The sequence below is a fragment of the Oncorhynchus gorbuscha genome, linkage group LG23 (assembly GCF_021184085.1).
Source record: "Oncorhynchus gorbuscha isolate QuinsamMale2020 ecotype Even-year linkage group LG23, OgorEven_v1.0, whole genome shotgun sequence".
In the NCBI taxonomy this organism is placed as follows: Eukaryota; Metazoa; Chordata; class Actinopteri; order Salmoniformes; family Salmonidae; genus Oncorhynchus; species Oncorhynchus gorbuscha.
In genome coordinates, this window is record NC_060195.1 from 7237261 (window position 1) to 7245950 (window position 8690).

Consider the following 8690-nt stretch of genomic DNA (forward strand, 5'->3'; position numbering starts at 1 on the left):
AGCCAATCAGACCTTCCATGGATCCCGTGGAGCAGCAGATACCACCTCTCAGCTGTAGCTGGAGCCTCTCCACGTGTCCCAAATGGCACACTATTCCCTATATAGGGCACTACTGTTGAGCAGATCCCCATAGTGTTCTACAGTATATAGGTGGCCAACAGGTGGCCATTTGGGATGTTGCTCTAACTCTCTCCCAGGAAGCTCAGCTCAGAGTATCCCAGGATCTCCCTGCTCTGCTCGGCTCAGAGTATCCCAGGATCTCCTTACTCTGCTCAGCTCGGCTCAGAGTATCCCAGTGCCTCCGTGCCTGTCTCTGTGCCTCCTGACAGGGGCTTAGTTCACCTCCCTCCCTTCCTTACATTCTGAATGGAATAATGACCTCTAGACAGCCTAGCCTCTAGTCATCCACACCTGCCCTAGCTGGGTTGGTAAACACTGCATTACATTCTGAATGGAATAATGACCTCTACACAGCAACATATCACACACTAAGTACCCAGTGATTTAAAAGTACATTAAGTATTTTCCTCCAGACCTCCTCTGATAAACACTGTCTCAAGCTCAGACCGTTTTCCTCCTAAACAGTGTTTGCCAACCAGCTACCAACTACTGAACTGAACTACATGGTTTGCCTCGGTAATGACAGTGTGTGTGTATGTGTGTGTGTTTTGCATAGGTAATGACCCCTATAGCTGTTTGTTTTTTTCCCTACTGACTTCTCTAACAGAACCACTGCAGTAGCTATTCCACCCTACTGACTTCGCTCTAACAGAACCACTGCAGTAGCTATTCCACCCTACTGACTTCTCTCTAACAGAACCACTGCAGTAGCTATTCCACCCTACTGACTTCTCTCTAACAGAACCACTGCAGTAGCTATTCCACACTACTGACTTCTCTCTAACAGAACCACTGCAGTAGCTATTCCACACTACTGACTTCTCTAACAGAACCACTGCAGTAGCTATTCCACCCTACTGACTTCTCTAACAGAACCACTGCAGTAGCTATTCCACCCTACTGACTTCTCTAACAGAACCACTGCAGTAGCTATTCCACCCTACTGACTTCTCTAACAGAACCACTGCAGTAGCTATTCCACACTACTGACTTCTATCTAACAGTATAGGTGTTTTGTATAGGTGTTTTGGATTTATTATAAATCACATCCAACAAGACACAAGTTGGTTTTGAAAGCAGGTGTTCTGAAAATGTTGCCTCCTGTTATCCTACAATGAGCTTTGAGGTTCTCTCTCCTCTGCTTGAGTAGTGAGTTCTTCCTGCCTTTTTGGCATGTGATGGAAACGTTCTGACAGACTAAGAAACCTTTACAGCCATTCGAAATGTGGCTGGATCGGACCAAGATGCAGTGTGGTAAGTGTCCATATCGTTTTTTTTAATAACAAAAACACTGAACACTATGAAGTACAAAAACAATAAACGAATACGTGAAATGACAAAACCGAAACAGTACCGTGTGGCGACAAACACACACACGGAAACAAACACCCACAAATCAACAGTAAAACCCAGGCTACCTAAGTATGATTCTCAATCAGAGACAACTAATGACACCTGCCTCTGATTGAGAACCATACTAGGCTGAAACATATAAATCCCAAAATCATAGAAAAACAAACATAGACTGCCCACCCCAACTCACGCCCTGACCATACTAAATAACGACAAAACAAAGGAAATAAAGTTCAGATCGTGACAGTACACCCCCCCCTCCCCAAAGGTGCGGACTCTGGCCGGAAAACCTGAACCTATAGATAAGGGTCTGGGTGAGCTTCTGTCCGCGGCAGGGGCTCTGGCGGAGTCATCCTTCACCCCGGTGATGCCAGAGTCTCCCGCCTGTCCAGCGCTGCCGGAGTCATCCTTCACCCCGGTGCTGCCAGAGTCTCCCGCCTGTCCAGCGCTGCCGGAGTCATCCTTCACCCCGGTGCTGCCAGAGTCTCCCGCCTGTCCGGCGCTGCCGGAATCTCCTGTCCATTCGGGACCCATCTCTAGGGTCCCCAGTCCGAGGTCGGCGGCGAGGGTCGCCGTGTTTAGGAGGCCACGGAGGCGGACAATGAGGCGGAGAAAGACTGTGGTGAAGTGGGGTCCACGTCCCGCGCCAGAGCCGCCACCGCGGACAGACGCCCACCCAGACCCTCCCCTATAGGTTCAGGTTTTGCAGCTGGAGTCCGCACCTTTGGGGGGGGGGGGGGTACTGTCACACGCTGACCTTAGTATTCTTTGTTTTCCTTGTTATTTTGGTTAGGTCAGGGTGTGACATGGGTGATGTATTTGTTTTCAATTAGAGGCAGCTGTCTATCGTTGTCTCTGATTGGGAACCATATTTAGGCAGCCATATTCTGTGGGTACTTTGTGGGTGATTATCTATGTCTATGTTAGTTGCTTGTGTAAGCACAGTTTTCTTATTATAGCTTCACGGTCTTTATTCGTTTATTGTTTGGGTTCAGTTTATTTCATGTTCTTTCTTCAATAAAGAAGAATGTATACTAACCACGCCGCGTTTTGGTCCTCACGTTCTACTCCATACGATGATCGTGACAATGGCCCCCTATTCCCTATATAGTGCACTAGCTTTATGGGCCATGATCAAAAGTAGTGCACTACACTCTTAGACAAAAGGGTTCTTCGGCTTTCCCCATAGAAGAGCCCCTTTTGGTTCCAGGTAGAACCATTTTTGGTTCCAGGTAGAACCATTTCTGGTTCCAGTTAGAACTATTTTTGGGTCTGTGTAGAACCTTTTGGGTTCCGGGTAGAACTGTTTTTGGGTTCCGGGTAGAACCATTTTTGGGTTCCGGGTAGAACCGATTTTTGGGTTCCGGGTAGAACCGGTTTGGGTACCTGTAACACACACAGTCCCTGCCATGCTGACGGAATGTGCTGAAGTTTAGAAGTAGTGGAAACACCAGCCTGTAATGTGAAGTGTGTGTGTAGTGCAGGCAGTCAGGTTGGTACAGCCGGAGGAGGTGTTGCTGTGCTGGGGGCAGTCAGGTTGGTACAGCCGGAGGAGGTGTTGCTGTGCTGCAGGCAGTCAGGTTGGTACAGCCGGGGGAGGTGTTGCTGTGCTGCAGGCAGTCAGGTTGGTACAGCCGGAGGAGGTGTTGCTGTGCTGCAGGCAGTCAGGTTGGTACAGCCGGAGGAGGTGTTGCTGTGCTGCAGGCAGTCAGGTTGGTACAGCCGGAGGAGGTGTTGCTGTGCTGCAGGCAGTCAGGTTGGTACAGCTGGAGGAGGTGTTGCTGTGCTGCAGGCAGTCCGGTTGATACAGCCGGAGGAGGTGTTGCTGTGCTGCAGGCAGTCAGGTTGCTACAGCCGGAGGAGGTGTTGCTGTGCTGTGGGCAGTCAGGTTGGTACAGCCGGAGGAGGTGTTGCTGTGCTGCAGGCAGTCAGGTTGGTACAGCCGGAGGAGGTGTTGCTGTGCTGCAGGCAGTCAGGTTGGTACAGCCGGAGGAGGTGTTGCTGTGCTGCAGGCAGTCAGGTTGGTACAGCTGGAGGAGGTGTTGCTGTGCTGCAGGCAGTCCGGTTGATACAGCTGGAGGAGGTGTTGCTGTGCTGCAGGCAGTGAGGTTGCTACAGCCGGAGGAGGTGTTGCTGTGCTGCAGGCAGTCCGGTTGATACAGCCGGAGGAGGAGGTGTTGCTGTGCTGCAGGCAGTCAGGTTGGTACAGCCGGGGGAGGTGTTGCTGTGCTGCAGGCAGTCAGGTTGGTACAGCCGGAGGAGGTGTTGCTGTGCTGCAGGCAGTCAGGTTGGTACAGCCGGAGGAGGTGTTGCTGTGCTGTGGGCAGTCAGCTTGGTACAGCCGGAGGAGGAGGTGTTGCTGTGCTGCGGGCAGTCAGGTTGGTACAGCCGGAGGAGGTGTTGCTGTGCTGCAGGCAGTCAGGTTGGTACAGCCGGAGGAGGAGGTGTTGCTGTGCTGCAGGCAGTCAGGTTGCTACAGCCGGAGGAGGTGTTGCTGTGCTGCAGGCAGTCAGGTTGGTACAGCCGGAGGAGGTGTTGCTGTGCTGCAGGCAGTCAGGTTGGTACAGCCGGAGGAGGTGTTGCTGTGCTGGGGGCAGTCAGGTTGGTACAGCTGGAGGAGGAAGTGTTGCTGTGCTGGGGGCAGTCAGGTTGCTACAGCCGGAGGAGGAGGTGTTGCTGTGCTGCAGGCAGTCAGGTTGGTACAGCCGGAGGAGGAGGTGTTGCTGTGCTGCGGGCAGTCAGGTTGGTACAGCCGGAGGAGGTGTTGCTGTGCTGCAGGCAGTCCGGTTGGTACAGCCGGAGGAGGAGGTGTTGCTGTGCTGCGGGCAGTCAGATTGGTACAGCCGGGGGAGGTGTTGCTGTGCTGCGGGCAGTCAGGTTGGTACAGCCGGAGGAGGAGGTGTTGCTGTGCTGCAGGCAGTCAGGTTGGTACAGCCGGAGGAGGTGTTGCTGTGCTGCGGGCAGTCAGGTTGGTACAGCCGGAGGAGGTGTTGCTGTGCTGCAGGCAGTCAGGTTGCTACAGCCGGAGGAGGAGGTGTTGCTGTGCTGCAGGCAGTCAGGTTGGTACAGCCGGAGGAGGTGTTGCTGTGCTGTGGGCAGTCAGCTTGGTACAGCCGGAGGAGGAGGTGTTGCTGTGCTGCAGGCAGTCAGCTTGGTACAACCGGAGGAGGAGGTGTTGCTGTGCTGCAGGCAGTCAGGTTGCTACAGCCGGAGGAGGAGGTGTTGCTGTGCTGCAGGCAGTCAGGTTGCTACAGCCGGAGGAGGAGGTGTTGCTGTGCTGCAGGCAGTCAGGTTGGTACAGCTGGAGGAGGAAGTGTTGCTGTGCTTCTTCCTGTTTGATGCTTCTGTTGTACGTCTTCCTACACGCGGTCTTGTTGTATGTTACGGCAGATGAGTGAGGAGGTGTGGAGTTTAATGTCCCGGATAAATAACATGAACAAAAGTAGGAAAACCAATGAACAGAAATATAAACGGACAGCGTGAAACCCAAAATACAAACAAAATACACTCAAACAAAGAACAGACGAACAAGCCCGCACGAAACAGAAGCTATATATAACCCTACCCTGACAACCAAACAAGAAACAGGTGCTACCAATCAGACAAAACCAAAGGAACACAGAACAACGGATCGGTGATAGCTAGTAGACCGACGACGACGACCGCCGAGCGCCACCCGAACAAGAAGGGGAGTCACCTTCGGTAATATTCGTGACAGCTATGAGTTTGTGTTCCATATCTGATGAAATTCTGTTTCAAAATAAATCACAAACTGTTAAAAGTGTTTTTTCCTCTCTGAAATAATCAATAGGACATGATGACAACAAGTTTCTACTTGAAATCCGATTGGCTTAGTCACGGTGGGAAATATGTGCCCTCTGCTCAGCTCAAAGTACAGCCGGGGTGTGTGTGTGTGTAATGTGTGTGTGTGTGTGTGTGTGTGTGTAATGTGTGTGTAATGTGTGTGTGTGTAATGTATGTGTGTTTGTGTGTGTGTGTGTGTGTGTGTAATGTGTGTGTGTGTAATGTGTGTGTGTGTGCATGCGTGTGTACGTGCCTGCGCGTGTGTGCGTGCGCGTGTGTGTGTGTACATGCATGTTTTGTTTAGTGAAGATGCACCAGGCTTCTTTGCCTCTAAAGCTGGTTTCCAACCCATTCCAGACCGCGTATAACAAAACACAACTAAAGTTATTATCTAAATAATATGATTATTTATCATTTGAAAATCCAAAGCTTAAAAGTGATATTGCAGTCGCCATTAAACTAATCTTTCTTCAAAACAATGTGCACATCAGTTCAAAAATCATAATCGTTCTGAAAAATAATCCTTATGTGTGTCCCAAATGTCCTACTGGTCAAATGTAGTGCACTATTTAGGGAACAGCATGTCATTAGGGACGTAGTTCATTCCCTCGGCGAGGAGGGCATAGCCCAGGCTAATACCCAGTAGGTACATCAACCTTTAGAGGCCTGGAGACCAGAGGTGTGTCCCAAATGTCCTATTGGTCAAATGTAGTGCACTATGGGCTCTGGTCAAAACAGTAGTGTACTACATTGGAAATAGGAGACGCCATTTTGGAAAGAGTCTTTGAAAAATGTTCTGACTCCGGACAGATCATGTACTTGGAGGACACACAGCCGAGGCCACAACCTAAAGCAAAAGCATACATCCTATGAAGTCTAAAAACAGTCATCTACAGTACCGTGATGTGGGATTTACAAGCTCAGAGCTGAGGTCCAGTGGCAGGGGACATTAGAGGTGGGCAGAGCCAGCAGTAAACCACCCACCTAGTGGAGCCATCAGACAGGTCCTAGTGGAGCCATTAGACAGGTCCGAGTGGAGCCATCAGACAGGTCCTAGTGGAGCCATTAGACAGGTCCTAGTGGAGCCATCAGACAGGTCCTGGTGCAGCCATCAGACAGGTCTGAGTGGAGCCATCAGACAGGTCTGAGTGGAGCCATCAGACAGGTCCTAGTGGAGCCATCAGACAGGTCCTAGTGGAGCCATCAGACAGGTCCTAGTGGAGCCATCAGACAGGTCCTAGTGAAGCCATTAGACATGTCCTAGTGGAGCCATTAGACTCAGGTCCTAGTGGAGCCATTAGACAGGTCCTAGTGGAGCCATTAGACTCAGGTCCTAGTGGAGCCATTAGACAGGTCCTAGTGGAGCCATCAGACAGGTCCAAGTGGAGCCATTAGACACATCCTAGTTGAGCCATTAGACATGTCCTAGTGGAGCCATCAGACTGGTCCTAGTGGAGCCATCAGACAGGTCCTAGTGGAGCCATTAGACAGGTCCTAGTGGAGCCATTAGACAGGTCCTAGTGGAGCCATCAGACTGGTCCTAGTGGAGCCATTAGACAGGTCCTAGTGGAGCCATTAGACAGGTCCTAGTGGAACCATCAGACTGGTCCTAGTGGAGCCATTAGACAGGTCCTAGTGAAGCCATTAGACAAGTCTGAGTGGAGCCATTAGACTCAGGTCCTAGTGGAGCCATCAGACAGGTCCTAGTGGAGCCATTAGACATGTCCTAGTGGAGCCATTAGACTCTGGTCCTAGTGGAGCCATTAGAGAGGTCCTAGTGGAGCCATTAGACTCAGGTCCTAGTGGAGCCATCAGACAGGTCCTAGTGGAGCCATTAGACTCAGGTCCTAGTGGAGCCATCAGAAAGGTCCTAGTGGAGCCATTAGACTCAGGTCCTAGTGGAGCCATTAGACTCAGGTCCCAGTGGAGCCATTAGACAGGTCCTAGTGGAGCCATTAGACATGTCCTAGTGGAGCCATCAGACAGGTCCTAGTGGAGCCATTAGACGGGTCCTTGTGGAGCCATTAGACTCAGGTCCCAGTGGAGCCATCAGACAGGTCCTAGTGGAGCCATTAGACAGGTCCTAGTGGAGCCATAAGACAGGTCCTAGTGGAGCCATTAGACAGGTCCTAGTGGAGCCATTAGACTCAGGTCCTAGTGGAGCTATTAGACTCAAGTCCTAGTGGAGCCATTAGACTCAGGTCCTAGTGGAGCTATTAGACTCAGGTCCTAGTGGAGCCATTAGACCCAGGTCCTAGTGGAGCCATTAGACAGGTCCTGGTGGAGCCATTAGACTCAGGTCCTAGTGTAGCCATTAGACTCAGGTCCTAGTGGAGCCATTAGACTGGTCCTAGTGGAGCCATTAGACAGGTCCTAGTGAAGCCATTAGACAAGTCTGAGTGGAGCCATCAGACATGTCCTAGTGGAGCCATTAGACTCTGGTCCTAGTGGAGCCATTAGAGAGGTCCTAGTGGAGCCATTAGACTCAGGTCCTAGTGGAGCCATCAGACAGGTCCTAGTGGAGCCATTAGACTCAGGTCCTAGTGGAGCCATCAGAAAGGTCCTAGTGGAGCCATTAGACTCAGATCCTAGTGGAGCCATTAGACAGGTCCTAGTGGAGCCATTAGACAGGTCCTAGTGGAGCCATCAGACAGGTCCTAGTGGAGCCATTAGACAGGTCCTTGTGGAGCCATTAGACTCAGGTCCCAGTGGAGCCATTAGCCAGGTCCTAGTGGAGCCGTTAGACAGGTCCTTGTGGAGCCATCAGACAGGTCCTAGTGGAGCCATTAGACAGGTCCTAGTGGAGCCATAAGACAGGTCCTAGTGGAGCCATTAGACAGGTCCTAGTGGAGCTATTAGACTCAGGTCCTAGTGGAGCTATTAGACTCAAGTCCTAGTGGAGCCATTAGACTCAGGTCCTAGTGGAGCTATTAGACTCAGGTCCTAGTGGAGCCATTAGACCCAGGTCCTAGTGGAGCCATTAGACAGGTCCTGGTGGAGCCATTAGACTCAGGTCCTAGTGTAGCCATTAGACTCAGGTCCTAGTGGAGCCATTAGACAGGTCCTAGTGGAGCCATTACACTCAGGTCCTAGTGGAGCTATTAGACTCAGGTCCTAGTGGAGCCATTAGACAGGTCCTAGTGGAACTATTAGATTCAGGTCCAAGTGGAGCCATTAGACTCAGGTCCTTGTGGAGCCATTAGACAGGTCCTAGTTGAGCCATTAGACAGGTCCTAGTGGAGCTATTAGACTCAGGTCCTAGTTGAGCCATTAGACAGGTCCTAGTGGAGCTATTAGACTCAGGTCCTAGTTGAGCCATTAGACAGGTCCAAGTAGAGCCATTAGACTCAGGTCCTTGTGGAGCCATTAGACTCAGGTCCTAGTGGAGCTATTAGACTCAGGTCCTAGTTGAG